Here is a 22,323-nt window from a genome sequence, read left to right on the forward strand (position 1 = left end):
TAAATGCTAGCTTGTGGGTTGAGATGAATATTTACCTCCAAAAATGTCTGAAATTATTGTGCTGGTTACACTTATTTAATCTATTCTCAAACATGACTTGATCACCACTTAAATCAACATTAACATAATAATGCATTCAGTGACAAATGTGTATGTGCAGCAAAAATTTTTAATTTAGTTTCCACCCTCAGTAATCCGATCGCTGCTGTCTGTTCCGTAGTAGAGTCTAGCAGCGCGGGGTTTGTTTGGATCTATTGGAGGCCCCATGATCCACGTGACCACTCACTTACCACTTACAGCGAAGTCAACGGATGTCGCAAGTCTGAGTATATCGATGGCTCTGCTCCTCTCCAGTCACTGTTCCCAATTCCTCAGTAAGAAAAGTAGCTATTGGCTGTCCTAAAAGTCACTAGAAGTCGCTAATTAGCATAATCAGCCTGATACACATAGTTGTAATGGATGTCGCCATAAAGAGGGATGTTGTGGGAAAGGCAAAACTTTATAAAAGACAACCTAAAAATGTTTAGAACAGCAAAAAAAGATAAATAAATAAATAAATAATAAAGAATAAAATAATAAAATAATAATTCTGTTAATATTTTCTTTATTTTTTAGTACTGTTTCTTTTAAGTGTATTTTGATTTTTAATTAGGAGTCTGGAGCATGTCACAACACTTAACTCTTTAAATATTTTTGTCCACACTCTTCATTAATAGTGATTATTATAATGATGGTAAGCCAGCGCAGGATCATCCAGCAGCAGCTTTGTACCTTTCATTTTCAGCCTGGTCATGAAACAGAGGTGAATGTCGTCTGTTCTGAGTACAGCTGGGAGCTGCTGAGAGAAGACCAAGCCACGTATGAGAGGGTCTGCACAGCACCGCTCCTCACTGAGAAGAGTAAACTACCTTCATTCACGTCAGTCTCCAATAATAACAGAAAAAGTCGCTAGATTGCTTTTAAAAATACAACAAAAAAACAAAACAAAAAAAAAGCCGCTAGAGGGCCTGAAAACTCGCTAAATATAGCGACAAAGTCGCTAAGTTGGCAACACTGAGGAATAATAAATTCCCCCAAGACCCGCCTCTTTTCACACATAAACCAATCAATCACAGTGATTGTTTGTCCCCCCCACCTCCTCCTGCTCCAACTGGCTGTTGTCTTCTTCGTTGGTGTTCGTCTTCTTTTCTCGTATTGAAGTTATTTTAAGTCTGCAAACCAGCAGCTAATTTGCACGTTACTGTGAACTACTGGGCTGAAGAGGGGAGCAGAAGTTTGTTAGCGACAAAATAAATTCAATTATAATTACTACAAGAAAAAGACCGGCAAATATATTGGTCGCCATTGTAGAGTAGATGAAAAATTCACTCTCACTGTCTCACATTTTAGTCGCAAAATGCGACCATTTGGTCGCAGTCTGGAGCCCAGACTTCAAAACTGCTCTTTTTATGACACAACTAAAGAGAAAAAGTAAAGCACATTGCTTTTTCGTTTTCATGTCTGCCCCGCAAAACATGTTGCAAAATTCAATTTGAATTTGCAATCCCACACTGTTAAAACCCCAACTACTAATTTGTTACTTTAACATGTCTTTCTGAGTTAGGAGAGCAAATTGTTTTAAAAAGAGCTGAGCTGACTCAAAATGCAAAGTTTATAAATCGTTCGTGCAATGAAATCAAATTCTTAGGTTGAGAAAACTTCAGATAATGAGTTATGTATCCGAACATTCAACTAAGGACTGACGTCACTTCCACCAAGCGCCTAGCACACGACGCGCATGTGCAGATCTTCACAGGCGCGAAGAAACGCAACACTAACGTACAGCAACGTTTCCTCTGTCTGTGCCTGAAGAGCCGTTTGCAGGTAAGTCTGTACATATAAAAATATGTGTGTTTTAGTGGTTGCTTTTTAAATTCCTCTGTAAACATTAATAATTTGTTGTCAGTTTTGTAAAACCCACCAAATGTTTAACGTTCGCTTCATTTGAACTTCAGGTGTTGACCAAGCTACATAGGGTTAATTTTACGTGTTTGAATTAGCGTACTAATATTTTTATACACGCTCACTAACCTCTAATGTTCATTTTACAGTTTACATAAAATGTTGTAGAGTTAAGATGAATTTACATGTCCTAAAACTAGGTTACAGAGTTCGAAAATCCCCCCTCCTTACAGTGTTTAGCAGTAGCAGGAAAAGTACCGCGTTGAAATAATTAGTAAGTATCACTAAGGAACTAGATCTTAATTTTTCACACCATTGCGTGGCTTCTAGCATATCAGTTTTTCTATCAGTGTTAATAGACACATGAATGTACAATTTCAATGAGTTGTCTTGGCCATACGTCTGCCTTGATTAGCAGCTCCATGTAAATCACATGCTGAAGACTTCTGGGACATGATTCAGATAAGTTCTGTTAGTGAGATGTTAAAAAAGTTTTAATTTATTGGGTTAGGGTTAACCCTTATTTTGTATTATTGTAATGGAACAGAGACTATGGGGGGCACTTACACCACATTTTTCAGAATGACTGTATTCAGTCTGGTGTGTTGGGCATTGAATTGATAAAATTGCATTGTGTGTTTGCATTTTTTTTAATTATATATATATATTTTTTTTTGAGTTTTAAGAACATTGAACAAGAAATCGTGTGAGAAAATAGGGATTTTTTTTTTTTACCGTGTCATAACTAATTTGCCCTGGTTGATGCAAAGATGCTTGGTCAAGTTTTCTCCCAATTAAAACCAAACAACCTGTCTTTTAGAGCCCACTCCCACATTTTATGGTTTCTATGAGCATGAGCATTTAAACATAGTAAATTGCTCTCTTCAGATGGGTGTTTCCCCCATCTGTCTTTAAAACAGAAGCATTGAGGCCCCTTCTGAATAAGAGTAATTTAGACTCAACTATTTTTAGTAATTACTGACCTCTGCTTTCTTTTTGCGTGTGTAGGCATGTGTAAAGTGTTTGAAAGAGAATCAAAAATATTTTTAAATGCCTTGTTTTTTTATATGCATAAACTGCTTTTTTACTATGTAAAGCACTTCATATTGCTTTGTGGCACGTAAAGCGCTTTTTAAATGAAATATTATTTGATTTGAATATTTTTTTCTATTTATTTTAGACAACTGATGTACTTGCCTACAGGAAGGCCACAGCTCTTGGAGACCTACTTTCACCCAAAGGAGAAGGCTGAAGGCTGAAGACATGTCTGGTAAGATCTATTGCTATTGCCACCAAACTGACTATGGTTTCATAGAGTATCATAATGGTTACAGAACCTGATCATGTTGTTACTGTTTTTTTAATACTGTCAAAGGAATACTATGAAGGTAAAAATGTGCCAAAATGAACAAACTTGTAGATTTAATGTGAAAACTTGTAGAATAAAATGTGAGAAGTTGTGCATCAAAAATCTGAACTTGTATGTCAAAATGTTCTGCTGTAAAGAAAACTCACACACACGTGAACTGAATTTGAAGTTACAGAGAAAAAATAGTCCATCTGACAAATTATCTTCCAAAGTTTACTTTTAATACATTTTTTTTCAAGTGTTCATTTTGCTTTACAACCTCAACTCAGCGATTACAACTTCCTGAATCTGCTGCTGCAAGTCACAAATGTGCTCTCGCGAGTCACAGCTTGATAAAACTGTGGCCTGACTCTTGGCTCATTCCTTGCGAGATATTTGTGCCAAAACTAACTTGTGTCTGAAGATGTGAGAGCAGGGGGGGGGTTCAGGGCTTAACCAATCAGAGTGAATGGTCGTGAGCCCAACGTGGGTCATCAATAGTTGAGCCAATCAGAGTGAACGGTCGTGAGAACAACGTATCCAGAGTTTCTCTTGTTGGACCTCTTGGCAGCTATCGCTATGGCTCACCAACCTGCGGTAAGTTACTTCATTAACCATCGTTTTGACTAACCCATTGTGTGTTTTAGGAGAAAACGAACATATGCTCTAACAAAATGTATAAAGAATTACATTAAGATCAAGTGAATATGCTCTTTGGTGTGTATGAAAGGTGACTGCTGGCTAGCTGAACAAATAACAGTTCTAACTTATAAATGACCAAAAACTAGCCCTGCATGGTACCCAAACTGATTTAATAGACCACATTCGAAATGGCACTCAGGTCCGTTAAGGCGGGAGGGAGGTTACAACATTCAGCCGGTCGAGTCCACTTTTACATGAACCTTTTAAATGATGTTTACCCGTTCCCAGAGGTGGTGCTACGCAGCTTTTCTGTTTTTTATGTCAGTGCGTCTGCTAAAGTGGTCGTGGCAAGTGAGCTTGTTAGAGGAACACAAGTGAACATTAATGCATCCATAAGTAGATCTTTTTTTTTAGACAGTTTTTGAAAATATGAACAGTAAAACAACTGCAGCCTGCTGTGATTACTTTATACTGGTGAAAAAGACCACAGCAGGCACTCCAAAACAATAAGAATAATCATATGTAATGATATCTTTTGTTCAAATTCAAGTGTTACAGCAATACAATATTTACATGGTATACTAGTCAAATTATGACTAAACGCAAACGCAAATGGTACAGAACGTAGATTTTATACACGGGTACCATGCAGGGCTAGTTTTCAGTCATTTATAAGTTAGAACTGTTCAGATTTGTTCAGCTAGCCAGCAGTCACCTTTCATACACACCAAAGAGCGTATTCACATGATCTTAATGTAATTCTTTATACATTTTGTTAGAGCATATGTTCGTTTACTCCTAAAACACACAGTGGGGTAGTCAAAACGATGGTTAATGAAGTAACTTACCGCAGGTTGGTGCACCATAGCGATACCTGCCAAGAGGTCCGACAAGAGAAACTCTGGAGACGTTGGTCTCACGACCGTTCACTCTGATTGGTTAAACCCCGACCCCCCTGCTCTCACATCTTCAGACACAAGTTAGTTTTGGCACAAATATCTCGCAAGGAATGAGCCAAAAGTCAGGCCACAGTTTTATCACGCTGTGACTCGCGAGAGCACATTTGTGACTTGCAGCAGCAGATTCAGGAAGTTGTAATCGCTGGGTTGAAGTTGTAAAGCAAAATGAACACTTGAAAAAAAATTTAATTACAAGTAAACTATGGAAGATAATTTGTCAGATGGACTATTTTTTCTCTGTAACTTCAAATTCAGTTCACGTGTGTGTGAGTTTTCTTTACAGCAGAACATTTTGACATACAAGTTCAGATTTTTGATGCACAACTTCTCACATTTTATTCTACAAGTTTTCACATCAAATCTACAAGTTTGTTCATTTTGGCACATTTTTACCTTCATAGAATACAGTCACCGATCTTTACATTATGAATATTCTGTACTGAGGGAATACCTCTGTGAAGCCTACTACTGTTCTCATGGAAGCTGCTTTGTGTAGCCTCCTTAATACTTCTTATATTTCTTCATTTTTTGTGCCTGTGATTTCAGTGCTTTGGAATATTAGGAACTGGCCTTCGAGTGAAACAGGTTTCTCAGTTTTGGCCTCTAAACCTCTCTGTATATGCCTCTGAAAAGATGCCACACTTGCCAACAAAACACTTGTACCCCTTCTGTTCATGACAGAAAACCCAAAATGGTCACTGACAAAACTTCAAAAGAAAAATTGTTGATTAAAAGGTGACGTTACTTTGAAATTGTGCTTCAACAGAAAAATTCTTTGGCCCATACTCAAACTGCTCCAGTTGTCTCAAGTTTGAAGGGCTTCTTCTCCAAACTGCATGCAAATTTTGGGTCCAGGTTCAGTGAAGGCCACCTTAGAATAGCCCAATGTTTAGTTCTGATCCATTCTTGGCTGTTTTCAGCTGTGGTTTAGGTAACTATCCTGCTGGAGGATCTGTGACCTCATTCTTTCTGTCTTCCATGTTGAGTGTAAAACACACTATGGGCCAGTTGTTCAAATGTAATCTGATCAGATGTTGTTTATTGTATTGGATCAAATCTTAAAAATGGTTTGTTCAAAAGGGAAAGAAGGATTCTGAAATTGGATTGGAATATGTAATTCAGTCCTAGTTATGATCTGGATAAAGGCTTCAGTTTGTGTTGTTCAAAACCTTTTAGACGGATTTAAATAACTTTTATCTAAGAAAACAGGATTATCCTGATCCCAAGTGGGGGTTGGATTTCAAGGTGGATTTCAGGAAGAAAATGTGGTAAAACATTAAATTTTGTCAAATAATACTTTTTTTTTTATTCTGTGCATATTCTTATTCTTTTATTTTGCTCTTGACTTGTTCACCTGTTGCAGTGACAATGTAGATAATGTAGACCTATTAAGGCCTTCAGCGCAGTAAAGCAAAAATTTAAACATAACATGATCTTGTCCCCATGAAATAAACCTAACAAAGAAATTTCAATAACAAACACAAAAAAATAATCTATTTCCCTGCCATTCACTGCATGATCAGAGAAGAACCCGTCAACATGTCCAGGCAGTCCCTTATTCTGACAGAAAGCTGGATGATGGTCCAGTTCCTCCACACGGGGCTCAGGTGCATAACTAGCATCGTCGCAGAGATGAAAAACCAGAGAAACCAGAAATCTGGATCAGGGTGATCCAGTCCAATGTTGCTTTAAAAATCCGGCATAAGAGTAAGACAGATTACCAGATCCTGGATAGCAAAAAATGGGATTCCCAAATGTGGATAATTTTGATCCAGATTAAATCTTTTGAACAACTGGACCTATGATACCAAACAGCACACATTGACAAATTTAAACCTTTTTAAATATGAAGTAAGCAGTATGTTAGTGTGCATATTTATTTGCTTTTGGAAGTGTTGGTCTAATAAAACTGTATTTTGCATATTTTGAAATTCTTATTCTTCTCTGCAGGACACTGACCTGGAGGAATTGTCGGTTAAAGGCTTGAAACTAGATATACTCACTGAAGTGGTCGAAGATTATGTTGGAACCGTCAACTCTGCTCCAACTACAAGAAGCATTGCCTTGGTTATCCAGGAGCAGATTGTTGTAGATGACATCGGCCACTTGCCTACAGCATTTGCCCTTCTCTTTGGCCTTACATATGCTCTGAACTTGGACTATCCTAAGGAGCTGAAGTACACTTTTGAGGCAGTTCAGAAGGTGTTCATGAACTTGGGTACCCACTGCTCAGCCAGGGTTCAGGCCCTAAAGAACAATTTGCTGAAGTAGCCCATTTTGATGATACCAGTGATGTGCTGCACTGGTAAGTGCTGACCAGATTGTTCACTAGCTTACTTTTAAAAACTTTACTAAGTTGTTATACAATGCTGAGATAGCATAATTGAAGTTATTGTTTGACACTTGTTTGTTCTAAATGCAATAATCAAAAAATGTTATTGATGAATGCTGATGAAAGGATAACAAAAATGCTCTTTTTCTTTATTCAAAGTTGATGTTGGCAGCTGTTTTCTTAAAAGGTTATATTTATATTTCATAAAAGGTGCAAGCTGGGATAATAGGAGGGTCTTTGGAAAAGCAGTACAGCATTTTCATAAGAAGCAATAAATGATGAAATAGAAATTAGGGCTGCTCGATTATGGGAAAAATGATAATCATGATTATTTTGATTCTTAACATGATTAGAGAAAAAGAGAGTTGGGGGGGGGGGGGGGTCATTGTGACATTTTAAGTGTTTACTGTGGTAATACAGACTAGTTTCTTTCTACTAGGTCCCCGTAGCTATTGTTTCTCCCAGACCAGCAACTATGTTCTGCCCGGTGTGATCTGGGGAAAAAATAGTCTGAAGACATTTCGTTATCACGTTGAAATCCGCGTCAATAAAAGGTAGCGAGACATTTCTATACTGCTTGACCGCAGTTCCATAGTGGTGGCGAAACATCGGACTCTTTCACAACACCCTCACCACACTCATCATACAGGAGATGGCAGTGATGCCATTTGTCCAAAGTGTTGATGAGTTTCTTAAATCCCGGATTGTTTGCTGTGTTAAACGAGAAAAACATTCTGTTTGTTTATAACGTTTGTCTCTCTGTGACTCTGGGAGCTGGTGGATTATTTAGTCGCGACTTACAAAAATAGAACATTGTTCTATTTTCTTGTGTCGTCGTTTCCGTGTCCACGAGCGCAACATTTCACTGTCGCTTGGCTGGAGGAGGGCAGCGATTTCCGCCTCATCGCGCAAGTTCGATAGAAAATGATGGAGAAGGAGCGACATCGCCTCCCGTGTGTCCAGCCTATAACTGGCGAGGTGTTTGCAACTCGCGCTGAATAAAACTAAAGCAGTCGGGGCTGTGGGAGGAGTCTGCAGCACAGCGCTGCAATGCCTGCTGCGCTCGATTTGCAACTGAAAACAGCACTGGAGGAAACTGTGAAGGACAAAAATAATCGGACCATTTCATTTTTATGATCGTTGAAAACCCAGATCGTAATTGCGATTAAAATTCGATTAATCGCCCAGCCCTAATAGAAATATAAATTGCTGAATCTAATTTCAAATTCAATAATTAAATCATACAATAAAAACATTCTTTTGCAAAGTGTTTTGTAAATAAAACATTAGTGATTGCTTTTTCCATTTCTGTTTTCTATTCTCTGCATTTTCAAATCCTTTTTGCAGTTGCATTTCCTTGATGGTTTTCCCTTCATTTATCTTTGGGGCCTTGAGCAGTGAAAACCAAGTTAAACCACAGCTGCTCCTCAGCTGTAACCAGCTCTCTTAACGGTTAGACGCCACACTTGTGCCTCTGTCTTGCATCTCCGATTTGGTGAAGTACCAGCTTGCTAACAGCTCACTAACTACATTGGCGGTACCGATGTCGATATGCAGGAGACTGTTGCAGACAAATCAAAACTTTAAAGAATCTATCCAGCATACAGAATATGAATTTCTCTAAAGTTTGAGAAGGTCACTTTGCAAATTTATATTTTTATTGTATGAATTATTTGAAATTATATTAAGCAGTCTATATTTTTATTTCACAAATATATTACACCTTATGAAAATGCTGTATTGTTTTTCCAAAGACCCCCTTGGTCCTCCACAGGATAAATGCTACTGAGTGTAGAAAAAAAATTACAGTTTTTTGGGGGGTGGGGTAAGGGGTTTAACAATCCCATAATGCACCTTTCATTCACTTAATAGTTGACTATTTTTTTTATTCATTTATAGTCATTGAAACAAGTTTGTTTTCTGTAATTTATTTAGTTTGTCATTAGTTTGATTATTGCTGTTATTTGTAACAAGAAATCAAATTATTTGACAACTCGATTAGTTTTTATTCTGTTTTAAAAGGTGGCATTTGTTCATCTTCATATGTTCATGTTACCACTTTAACTTGGGACATTTCATGTAAACTTCTGTTCAATTTCTCTAAATAAATTATTATTTTGAAGGGGTATTTGGATTCTTAATTATAGACTTCACAGCTAAAGAATGAGAAGTTCCGCCAACTTAAAAAAGTAAGGCAACCAGCTGCAAAGCGTTTTTGAGTAAACTCAACAAACAGGCGTGTGTTGAATCAACCTACATCAAGAGGGTAAATGTAAGTTGAAAAATAAGTTGGGCAAACTCAAAACTTCTCTTCAAACATATTCACAATGTGAAGTTGAGCCAACTTGTGAACACAAGTTGGCTCAACTTTTTTAAGTGTATTTTCAACTGAACAACTTGAGTTGTTTCAGCTCAAAGATATGAGTAGACTGGACTTGCCATCTTAAGTTTATTGAACTTAATATTATGCATTGATTTACCTTCTTAATTTAGGTTCACACAATGCAAAAGTCCTTAGTTGAGTTTACTCAAAAACGCTTTGCAGCTGGTTGCCTTACTTTTTTAAGTTCAGTCAACTTTTCTTTTCTTACAGTGCAGGAGTAGCAGGACAGTGACGTCAGTGGCCGCTCTTCTTCTTCCTCTTCTCGCTGTTTCTAACAGTCTGTGGTACCAACACAACTTTCAAGCTTTACTCTTCTCTCATGTTACAGTGTCTGATATGCACACCGCCCTCTACCATATTAGATGCGTAGCTCGGTCAGACTGAGGAAGTAGAAGAAGAAGAAGAAGAAGAAGAAGACTGGCCACTGACATCACTGTCCTGTGCCGCACGTTTCTCTGTGGGACCACAAAAGAAGTAACTTTTTATGCTGTTTTGATTTTTGTTTTTCTCAGTATTTCTGCATTTTTGGTTTGGAATTAAACATAAACATTTTGCCCAACACCACCTTATCTCATCTGGTTTGACACACAAGGCGGTGCTGTCAGTCTGTCCCCTCCTTTGTTTTTCTCTCAATGCAACTGTTTCGTCTTCTTTTTCTTCTTTTTTCCTCTCTACCTGTTTTGAGATTAAAGTAATAGAATTCAGAGATAGAGTGATGTAGTCTTTCATCGAGAGGCCCCAAGAGGGATTTTCATCCTTTGTTTCTTATGTTCCAGCCCACTGAGACACACATCCACTATCACTTTACCTTGAACTTATTTTAGAGGAGCAGGCAGTCTTTTTTCCTGCCTATTCATCCTTAATTTCAGCTATTCTTTTGTTGTCTGGTTGAATGCGAGTGTGTCTTGCTTTTCTCTGTTGCCCATTCTCATGAGAGGTGTCTCAACTTGGGTGAATTAAAAATTGAGGTCAGCGTATTAATATGTAGACTTAGTAAAGCCACTGTTTGTGAGGAATAAAACGATTTCCTTTACCTGAAAATGAGTTAAGGGGAAACACATGGGTAGAAGATGATTTTAAGGGCTTGAAATAACCAGTCATTGCTTTCACTCTCTGCTCCTTCTCTGTATTAGTCTTGGTTTGTATACCTTTTGCTTTCCCTGTGATAAACCCATTGCATTCCAGTTGTTCACCACTAGTCTGCTATGTCTGCTATACTGTTTGTCTTCCCATGCTCTGGTCCTGCAAGTATACATGTCATCATGGTTATCTTATTTCCTTCCCTCTGTTGGTCAGTGACAGGTGACTGGGTATAAAAGGAGGTAGTGTTTCTCAGAGGTTCACCAATCTGTGAAAAACTGCACCTAAACTTTGAGGGACATTTCCGAAAAATGTCTCTGAACATAAAATTGTTAAGACTTTGAAAATCCCACAATCTACAGTGTAAAATATCATCAAAGGGAGAAGCAGAAGGAATCTCTGTGTGCATGGGAAAAGGCTAAAGGTCATACCTGGAGAGTCATTACTTAAAAGGCCTTCAGGTAGCACACCATTTAAAAAACAGGCTTAATTATGTAGTGCAATACCTATATAAACTCTGGAGGATTCCAGAAATCAGTCTGGGAACACATTTCACTGAGAAATCTAAAAATAATGGTTAAAGCTCTATCATGCAAAGAAGAAGTGAGTCATTTATGTGTGCATAATAGTGGTGGATTAAAAGAAATGGATCTTTTTCTGAATAGGAACTTGTGTATCTGATATGACTATCAAAAGCTATTTTTTTTTACAAAGTTTGCTAGAAAAGGTGTGTTCCTCCAAAACATTTCATAAAAAAATTTGGCTAGAGGAAATACTTGAAGTTTATGTCTTGGCATGCTGAGGCTGCCCTCAACAACGATTCAGTCTGTGAAATAAATGCCTTGGAGAGATTTTGGCATAATTAACTGCCAACACATCTGCATGACAAATCAATTACATGATGATAAGAAAAAATGATATACTGGAATGTGAGTCAATTAGACTATTTTTGGTATAGTAAGATTTAATACACGTACTAAAGAATCATTCATGTGTTTACTCCACTTAATACAGCTAGGTTTTATTTGGTAAATGTTTTTCTCTCAGTAAAAAGCAAAGGAGACTAAATGGGGGAGATACAGGAAAACACTGATTTGTACAGATTCTGGTGGAAGAACTTAAATATATAATTTTACCATTGAGTAACTGTATCTATAAGGATCTATGATAGACTTGCTGCCTGGGTAGCAGCCTGTCCTCTATACTTCCTACCCAGGCTCTGCACACTGGAGAGGACACTCCAGCTTCACTTCACAGTGTCGACACAACACAGGACGCAGCAGTCTACCAGTTAAAAGTCTCCCGCTCGATTGGTGTAGAGCTGGACACCAGGGGCTGCTTCTGTTGGTGAGAGAGGCCTTCGCGTCTCACTGGGCAGCTACTGCCCACCTCAAGCTGGGCAATCCCCAGATAGTTAAGTGCTGCCTCGCCATGGTCTGCTAACCTCACTGGGTGCGTGAGGTTTAGGGTCAAACTGACAAGTGGATCGTCAAATTCCGCACCAGGCAACAAATTGAAGAAAACACCTGCCCTCAAATTGGGCACTTGGAACATCTGAACAATGACACCCGGATTTAGCGAAGACCTGCAGGAGGTGGATGACACATGCAAGACGGCAGTCATCGACAGAGAACTGAGCAGGCTGCAGATAGACATCGTCACCCTCCAAGAGACCAGGCTCTCCGGATCTGGGTCCGTGAGAGAAAGAGACTTTTCTTTCTTCTGGCGGGGGAAAGCACCGGGGGAGGTCAGAGCACACGGCGTAGGATTCGCAGTCACAAACAGTCTGCTAGAGGCCATCACGCGGTCTGGTCACCCTGATCAGCGTGTATGCTCCTACACTGACTTCCTCTGCGGAAGCCAAGGACAAGTTTTACGACGATCTCAGCAATGCCATCAGCAGAGTCCCTGAAAAAGAATCGCTGTTCATTCTTGGCGACTTCAACGCCAGGGTGGGTGCTGATCACAACTCCTGGCCAACCTGCCTTGGTCAGTTCAGCACAGGGAAGATGAATGAGAATGGGCAACACCTGCTTGAGCTGTGCGGCCACCATGGCCTGTGCATCAGCAACACGTTCTTCAACACCAAGCCCCAGCACAGAGTATCCTGGAGGCATCCCAGATCCAGGCACTGGCACCAGCTCAACCTGGTCCTTACCAGGCGCTCCACCCTCTCCAACGTCATGCTCACAAGCACCCACCAGAGTGCTGTTTGCGACATCGACCACTCCCTTGTATGCTGCAGGGTGAAACTGCGAACGAAGAAAATGCATCGCAGCAAGAAGGAGGGCAGACCCAGAATCGACACCAGCAGAATACAGGATCAGGAGAGGGTAAAAGAATTTGTGAGATATCGAAAAATCCCTCCCAGGTCCATCCACAACCTGCACCCAAGAAAGATGGAAATGCCTCAGAGAGGCTGTCCACAATGCTGCCACGACTATCTATGGCAAGAAGACCAGCAAGTCAGCAGACTGGTTCGAGGCCCACTCTGCAGAGCTGACACCGGTCCTCGAAGAGAAGAGGTGCGCACTAGCAGCCTTTAAGGCCTGCCCCAGTGAACACACCCTCCAGGCCACCGGTGACGTCATCCAAGACCGGGCACAGCAGATGGAGCGATGGGTGGAGCACTACTCTGAGCTCTACGCCAGAAAGAACGTGGTCACAGAAGATGCCCTGAATGCGATGGAGTGCCTGTCAGTACTCAAAGAACTCAATGAAGAGCCAACCATCCAGGAGCTCAGCCAGGCCCAGGATTCCCTCGCCACTGGCAAAGCCCCAGGGAGGGACGGCATTCCTTCCAAGGTGGTAAAGTTCTGCAAGGACATTCTCATCTCAGAACTGCACGACATCCTCTGCCTGTACTGGAGAGAGGGCGAGGTACCACAGGACATGCTGGATGCCAACATCTTCAATCTGTACAAGAACAAGGGTGATAGGAGTAACTGCAACAACTACCGCGGCATCTCGCTTCTCAGCATCGTCTGCTAGCTCTTCGCTCAAGTCGCCCTGAAGAGACTGCAAATTCTTGCTGAGCGAGTCTACCCAGGATCACAGTGTGGATTCTGAGCCAACAGGTCCCCTATAGACATCGTCCTCTCTCTCAGGCAGCTGTAGGAGAAATGCAGTGAGCACCCGCAGCCACTGTTCATCGCCTTCATCGACCTCATGAAGGCCTTCGACCTGGTGAGCAGGGACGGCCTTTTCAAGATCCTCCCCAGAATCGGATGCCCACCTAGACTCCTCAGCATGATCCGGTCCTTCCACAAAGACATGAAGGGCACTGTGGTCTTCAATGGCTCCACGTCAGAGGCCTTCAACATCAGAAGCAGAGTGAAGCAGGGCTGCGGGCTAGTGCAGACTTCGTTTGGCATCTTCTTCGTCATCCTGCTGAAGCACGCTTTCAGAAATGCCACAGAAGGCATCTACCTCAGAACCAGGCCGGATGGAAAGCTGTTCAACCTGTCCAGAGTAAGAGCCAGGACCAAAGTCCAGCTGAAGTGCCTGCGCGACTTCCTCTTCGCAGATGACGCTGCCGTCACAACCCACTCTGCGGAAGATCTCCAGCGGCTCATGGACTGCTTCAGCAAGGCATGCCAGGACTTTGGACTTACCATCAGTCTGAAGAAGACGCAAGTCCTGATACAGAACGTGGACCACCCGCCACAGATTACGATCTCAGACCATGAGCTGGAGGTCATCCAGGAATTTGTCTGCCTCGGCTCGACCATCTCCGACTCCCTCTCTCTCGACTCCAAGCTGAACAAGCGCATGGGCAAGGCATCCACCACCATGTCCAGACTGACCAAGAGAGTGTGGTCCAACAACCAACTGACGGAGCACATCAAGATCCAGGTCTACAGCGCCTGCGTCGTGACCACACTCCTGTACGGCAGCGAGTCCTGGGCGCTGCACACTCGTCAGGAGCAGAAACTTAATGCCTTCCACATGCGCTGCCTCTGACGCATCCTGGGCATTACCTGGCAAGACAAGGTGACAAACACAGCTGTCCTTGAGAGAGCGGGAATCCCCAGCATGTTCACCCTGCTGAAGCAGCGACGCTTGCGCTGGCTTGGTCACGTGGTGTGGATGGAAGATGGGTGGATCCCAAAAGATCTCCTGTATGGAGAACTGTCCCAAGGGCACCGCCCAACAGGCAGACCCCATCTGCGCTACAAAGGCGTCTGCAGGCGAGACCTGAAGGTCCTGGGAGCAAACCTCAACACCTGGGAAGCCACCGCCTTAGACCGGTCGGCTTGGAGGGCAACAGTCAGAGCAGGTCTCGCCAATTTCGACGCCGCGCTTGCAGAACAGTCCGTGACCAAGAGGCAGAGACGGAAGGCTGCAAACCAGACCAGTAGACCCTCTACAGTCTTCCTCTGCACCAAATGCGGAAGGGACTGCCACTCCCGGATCAGGCTGACCAGCCACACCCGAAGTTGTACCACCAGATGAGACACCAGCCAGAGCGCAGCTCCATAGTCCCTCGAGACTGACGGAGGCCTACTATGATGTTATTCTTTGCAACCACTTCTTGCAAAGCTGGATCAAGAATGCTAGCTTCAATACTGGCTGCTTCGCAAGTGTGTTGACTCTGCTCCTCCTGCTTTTTGTTTTGGCATTCCTTCTCTCTGACATATGTTCCACTTTTCTCAATTAGTAAAACCCATTACTAATTGTGGAATAACCAAACATGCCTGGGTCTGATATTAAGCAGGGTATAAAGACGAATTAACAAAGCAAAAATTGCTGCTTAACTAGACGTGCCCTCTCTTCAAACACCACCTTGAGAACTCTAGTCTTTTGTTTTCTAACAGGATCCAAATGTACATTTTTTTTAAAAAGAAACTGTATAAAGTACATTTCCTCTGGTTCATTGCTGACAGTCTGTGTTGGCAGTCTGAAGCAAAAACACAGAATAGGGATCAACAGTCCATTCACAATCATGAGCGACATCATTTATATTCTGTCAGTTCCCTTGTCAAGTCCAAATATATTTCATGCTTATGTTTATTTTAAGGTGCCCAATTTTCTTGCAGACAGGGTTTAAGCATAATGCAACACATGCATTTCATCTGAATGATAATATGGTTCTTTCTGTTAAGATCAGATCAAAGAATGAGATCGGGGAGGTTAACTCTGGTCTGGAGTGAACCTGTTTAAAGGGATATACACAAGAATATTTACCTAAGTAAATACTGAGACAGTAAAAATCGTACCAAGACATTTCACCATTCTTGCCTCCAGTGTTGGCATCGCTGGTGTCTGAATGTGGATGAATGTTCGGTTGTGGTCAGAGAGGCTGTTGGCGTGGATTGGCTGCCCCAGGGCAGCTGTGGCTACACATGTAGCTTACCATCACCAGGTATGAATGAGGAGTGAATGAATAATAGATACAATGTTAATGCTTTGGGTGCCTTGAAAAGCACTATATACACTAAGTTAAAGGGTGAAAAGGATGTGTAATTAATACTTCCACTCTGAACAGATGTACATGTGCATTCAAATGTTTAGAGAAAGTCCAGTTAAGGTAGTATATATAAATATATATATATCAGAGCTGGGCAACTATTAAAATTTTTAATCGCGATTAATCGCATGACCTCCCAAATCATGGACCCAGGTTTCCCTGGTGACGTGACGTGGGTGACCGGTGCCCCCCCTCTGTAGCCAGGCCTGGAGGTGGGGCAGGGAGGCGAGCGCTTGGTGGCCGGGTCTTTGCCCATGGGGCTTGGTCAGGCTCAGCCCAAAAGGGTGACATACGCCCCCCTCCCGTGGGCTCACCACCTGCAGGACGGGCCATAGGGGTCGGGTGCATTTTGAGCTTAATGGCTGGCGGAGGCGAGGACCCTGGAGGTCTGATCCTCGGCTGTAGAAGCTAGGTCTAGGGACGTGGAATGTCACCTCTCGGGCGGGGCAGGAGTCTGAGCTGGTCCGCGAGGTTGAGCGGTTCTGGCTAGATATGGTTAGACTCACCTCGACACATGGCTTGGGCTTTGGAACCACTATCCTTGAGAAGGGCTGGACCCTCTTCCATTCTGGAATTGCTCCAGTGAGAGACGCCAAGCAGGTGTGGGCATGCTCATTGCCCCCCGACTTGGCTCCTGTGCATTGGGGTTTACCCCAGTGGATGAAAGGTTAGCCTCCCTCCGCCTTCAGGTGGGGGGATGGGTCCTGACTGCTTATCATGGATTGCTCGTCATGGATTGTCCATAACAAACACCTTGTTCAGGCATAAGAGTGTCCACATGTGCACTTGGCACCAGGACACTATGAGGCCGCAGTTTGATGATTGACTTTGAAGTCTTATCAAAGGCTAAGCAGAATGCAGCTTTGGCAGTCGCTAAGGCAAAAACTCGGGCATGGGAGGAGTTTGGAGGGGCCATGGAGAATGACTTCCGGATGGCTTTGAGGAGATTCTGGTCCACCATCCGGCGTCTAAGGAGGGGAAAGCAGTGCTCCATCAAAACTGTGTACAGTGGGGATGGGAGTTGCTGACCTTGACTAGGGACGTTGTGAGGCAGTGGAAGGAATACTTCGAAGACCTTCTCAATCCCACCAACACGTCTTTCGATGAGGAAGCAGAGTCTGGGGACCCTGGTGTTGGCTCTCCCATTTCTGGGGCTGAGGTCGCTGAGGTGGTTAAAAAGCTCCTCGGTGGCAGGCCCCCGATGGCTGAGGTCCACCCAGAGTTCCTTAAGGCTCTGGATGCTGTACGGCTGTCTTTGCTGACACGCCTCTGCAGCATCGCAACAGTTACCCTGGGCTGGCAGACTGGGGTGGTGGTCCCCCTCTTCAAAAGGGGGACCGGAGGGTGTGCTCCAACTACAGGGGGATCACACTCCTCAGCCTCCCTGGTAAGGTCTATTCAGGGGTGCTGGAGAGGAGGGTCCGTCGGATAGTCGAACCTCGGATTGAGGAGGAGCAGTGTGGTTTTCATCCCGGTCGTGGAACAGTGGACCAGCTCTACACTCTCTTCAGGGTCTTGGAGGGGGCATGGGAGTTCGCTGACTCAGTCTACATGTGCTTTGTGGACTTGGACAAGGCATTCGACCATGTCCCCTGGGGACTCGTTTGGGGGGCTCTCTGGGAGTATGGAGTGCCGGACCCCCTTGTACGAGCTGTCCGGTCCCTGTACGATTGGTGTCAGAGTTTGGTCCGCATCGCTGGCAGTAAATCAGAGCCGTTTCCTGTGGGGGTTGGACTCCGCCAAGGCTGCCCTTTGTCACCGATTCTGTTCATAACTTTCACGGACAGAATTTCTAGGCACAGCCAAGTTGTTGATGGGATCCGGTGTGATGGCCTCAGGATTGGGTCTCTGCTCTTTGCGGATGATGTGGTTCTGTTGGCTTCATCGGACTGTGATCATCAGCTCTCACTGGAGCTATTCGCAGCCGAGTGTGAAGCGGCTGGGCTGAGGATCAGCACCTCCAAATCAGAGACCATGGTCCTCAGCCAACAAAGGGTGGAGCGCCTTCCACGGGTCGGGAATGAGGTCCTGCCCCAAGAGGAGGAGTTCATGTATCTCGGGGTCTTGTTCACGAGTGAGGTAAGGATGGAGCGGGAGATTGACAGGCAGATCAGTGCAGCGTCTGCAGTGATGCGGACACTGCATCGGTCTGCCGTGGTGAAGAGGGAGCTGATCCAAAAGGCAAGGCTCTCGATTTACCGCTCAATCTAAGTTCCTACCCTCACCTATTGTCACGAGCTGTGGGTAGTGACCGAAAAAACAAGATCGGAATACAAGTGGCCGAGTTTTCTCTGCAGGGGGGCCGGGCTCTCCTTTAGAGGTGGATCGGGCATCTGGTCAGGAAGCCTCCTGGACACCTCCTAGGTGGGGTGTTCCTGGCACGCCATTTAAATATATTTATATTAGTTAATCGCGCGTTAATGCATGCTTAATTAAGGCTGTTAATTTTTTTTTTAATTCCGCGTTAAGGTTTTTTTTTTTTTTTGGCTTTGATGACAGAAACATATCCCCTCCCTGCTGCAGCGGTGCATCTGATGTAATCAGGAGAGAGTGGGTTTATTAAAATGAAGAGACGTTTTCTGTTTGAAACTTAAGAAAGAAGAAGAAGAACCGACTTTCTCTTTGTCAAATTCCATGCAGATGGACAGAACATCGTGATTTTTGGACGGGAAACTTTTTATTTATTTATTTTTTAATAAATGCGGTTTTAATTTATGCAAGACAGCAAAGGTAAGACATGCTTTCTGACTTTTACAAGTGTGAAGCATAAATCGGCCTTCTCCTTCCTCTGGTTCAGTGAATCTTGGTCATAGCGAGATGAAACTTCCAGCTTTGGAATCTGTGAGATGAAAGCTTTCAGTAGAGGAGTCGTTTGTTCGTGTTCATGGGGAGACATCATCTGTGTTTACATTTTTTTCTGACTTTGTGTACCTGGTCTTTGAATTGTTTGTTGTCTTAACTGTGTTTGTTGGTGATAGAAATGGTTTTGCTGATCTGGTAGCTGACGTTCTGGACTTTCTGTTGATACTACACATGTTTATATTTACATCTACAGACCTGACGTTACACCCGGAAACGAGATGTTAACGCCTTAACTCCTGGTAGCGGAGGCTGCAGGTGCAGTCAAGCTAAAAATGATAGTTTAGAGAATTTATAGGCCAGAAATCTGGATAATGAAGCACTGAAGGTGCATGGATGGAAGTTATTGTGCATATTGTGAATATTTCTCTCTCCTCACCATCTAGAAGCTGTGAGATTCTAATCCTGCTTTGTCTGTTCATCTGATGCTGATATTAATCACATATTGTTCCTTCTGTGTTTAGAAGGAAGCAGCTTCACAGCTTTTAATTCATCCTGCTGACTTTTTACCTTTTAGTTAGTAAATTCTGAACATTTCATCCTTCTTTCTCATAAATACGTGGTTTTCATAAATATATATGAAGAAATATTTTATCTGTTGCTGTTTAAAAAGAAAACTGCTGCTAAACCTGTTTATGTGTTTAGTGCAGGGGTCTGCAACCTTTTCAATCCAAAGAGCCATTTTTCCCTCAGACAGCTAAATAAAACTCCTTTAGAGATGCAAATGTTACCACATTTTTCAAAAAGGTAAGTTAATATATATTTTATTGAAGAACCACCACGGGGTATTTGTTATTTTTGGAGAACCACATTTTTATTTCCACTTCTAAGGTTTTTAAATTAAAGAAAATCATAAAACCTTTATAAAAAGTGGATAAACAGACTTTCTTCTAAGGGATGTAGATATTGATGATGTAAAAGAAAAAAAAAGTCCCTGGTTTCCAACCTAATGACAAGAAAGATAGATTTAAAAAAAACATTTTAGCCACATATTTAGAGACATTGTGGAAGTTCCAGAGAGCCACTTGCAGCTCCAGAGTCGCAGGGTAGACAACCCTGATGTAGTGTTAGTAAACCAAAATTTACTGTATTTTCTTTATATAACTGTAGGCCTTTTTTTAAAGGAAAGAGACATTTTACGTGTAACAAAGCAATTAATCACGATTAATCGCAGCATGTCATGCAATTAATCGTGATTAAAAATTTTAAGCATTGCCCAGCACTAATATATATATATGTATAATAAAAAAATTAACACCATTAATTAATCGTTGAGTTAACGCGCGATTAAAGCGTTAACGTGCCCAGCCCTAATATATATATATGTATTTATATATATATATATATATATATACATATATATACATATATACATATAGTCCTGTTTCTTCTTTCAACAGTTAGACTAGAATTACTTTCCAACAATGAACTTCAGTGTTTAACAGCTATGATTGAGAACACCTCTCGTTGCCAACCTCTAACTACAAAAGTAAAACTGAAAAGAGACAAATAAGCACCTTACCACTTAATGGACTCCCAGCACTTACAGTTAAAGAAGGTAATATAGCTGCAGCTGTGTCATTTAGGCCCAACAGGAGGCTTCTGCAGAGGTAGGTAACATTACCTGAGCCATATCATTTAACTACAGGTACCTAGGGGTAATGGGGCGCTCGTCACTGTGTTATTTAGCTAAAGCGCTGTACAGTAGGCAGGCTGTAAGTGTAGGCTTCTGTGTCAGACAGTAATTGATGTTTGGATATGGGCTGAAAGAGGGTGAGCAACAGTAGCAACCTAACAGTTGGTCTGCTTTTTTGTAAGGTAAACACACAGATGTCTCAGCTTGGGTTATAGATTTCTAATGGTCTCACAATGTCTCTTCTCAAATTTTAAAAGCTGCATTTACTGTTTCATACAAATGAGACAATCCTGAGGAATTTCTGTAACCAAGGACCAACTTTCAGTAATCTTTCAGACTATTATCTACACTGTAATTCCTTGTAATGGATTTTCAATTGCTGTAAGATAATTGATTGGAGGATATTGGCACTATATACAGTGAAAGTATTAAGTACTGTCTTTTGGGCAAATAAAACCACCCAGAAGGGCAAAACTCAGGGCCAACAAACTGTTATACTGTGTTGGATTATGGTACACTATAAAATGTTTACAACCCTCCATGTCCTGAGCGAGAACTGTTTCTATCAATCATTTCTAGAACGTATAATCAGGTCAAGAAGCCAACTATTTAATACCAAGATTAATGGATTTTTGACTGTCTGTATTCACAGACTGCATATAAAACATGAACTTCTGACAGTCAGTCAAGTCATCCTTAACTCGAACCCTCGGATCTTTTCAGCAGGATGTAACAAGAAAATAAATAAATAAATAAAATCCAGCAGTTTCTTTGAACTGAACTCAATAGTAGGTCTTTGGTCACTTTAACTAGAGCTGTTTCTACTATTGCGCCAAAACTAGACTGTTAAAATATAAAGAGCATAAAGAGCTGTACAGCAAAGACATTTCTCCAAAACCTTAGATAAAAGAAACAGTTTAGAGACTGAACTGAAGTTTCTTAAAGAGAAATGGTCCAAATATTTTTGTTTGATTTTTTAACAGAAGTACAGATTAATTCTGTAAGTCTGAAAATACAAGTCAGTTTTACAAGTACAAAACACTTGTTCCACATTCGTATTTGTAAAACTTACTTGTTTCCTGACTTGTACAATCTGCTTGTATTTTTTGTACTTGCAAAATTTACTTGAACTTTTAGAATTAACAGAACCTGCTCACTTTAAATATGGCAAGCAGCTCTGAGGGGTTTGTGGGACAATTCAAACTCTGAGACAAAGCTTTTAAAATCTGTTTACTGTCAAAGAACTTCTGTCTCTCACACATAAAAACGAAGCTCCCCCACTGTTGTATGTGCATGTGAAGCTGTTTTGATTTACAGCCTTCAACTCTCTGACCTGATGGCGAAGCTGAGACTGTGTTTTTTGTCAGCGTGTAAGAATTTATATGAAGACAGCAGGTTTATATTGATACAAAAAACATTTCCTTTTGACTGTCACTGTGAGCTACAGCCACAAATCTAATGAGTAAGCTGTCTTTGTTGCAACTAAAGCACCAACAAAATAGATGTAAAGTACGTTTGTTATCTATAAATCCAGTAGGGTATGTTCCAAAAAAAACCCTCCATCACTCATCAATAAGATTACCTTTCTTTGTGGCAGCGTTTGTTTGGACATTATTTTTAATAGTTGATCTTAGTTTTATGATTGCAATGACAAGGTAATTAGTTCCTCGCCT

The 22,323-nt window shown here is 41.8% G+C and overlaps 1 protein-coding gene across 7 annotated transcripts in view; it reads right to left on the bottom strand.

Moving 5' to 3' along the window:
• col4a6 (collagen, type IV, alpha 6) overlaps positions 1-22,323 on the bottom strand; it is a 202,156-nt gene that overhangs the window by 83,119 nt on the left and 96,714 nt on the right. The window lies entirely within an intron of this gene.

The sequence above is a fragment of the Melanotaenia boesemani genome, chromosome 5 (assembly GCF_017639745.1).
Source record: "Melanotaenia boesemani isolate fMelBoe1 chromosome 5, fMelBoe1.pri, whole genome shotgun sequence".
NCBI lineage: Eukaryota > Metazoa > Chordata > Actinopteri > Atheriniformes > Melanotaeniidae > Melanotaenia > Melanotaenia boesemani.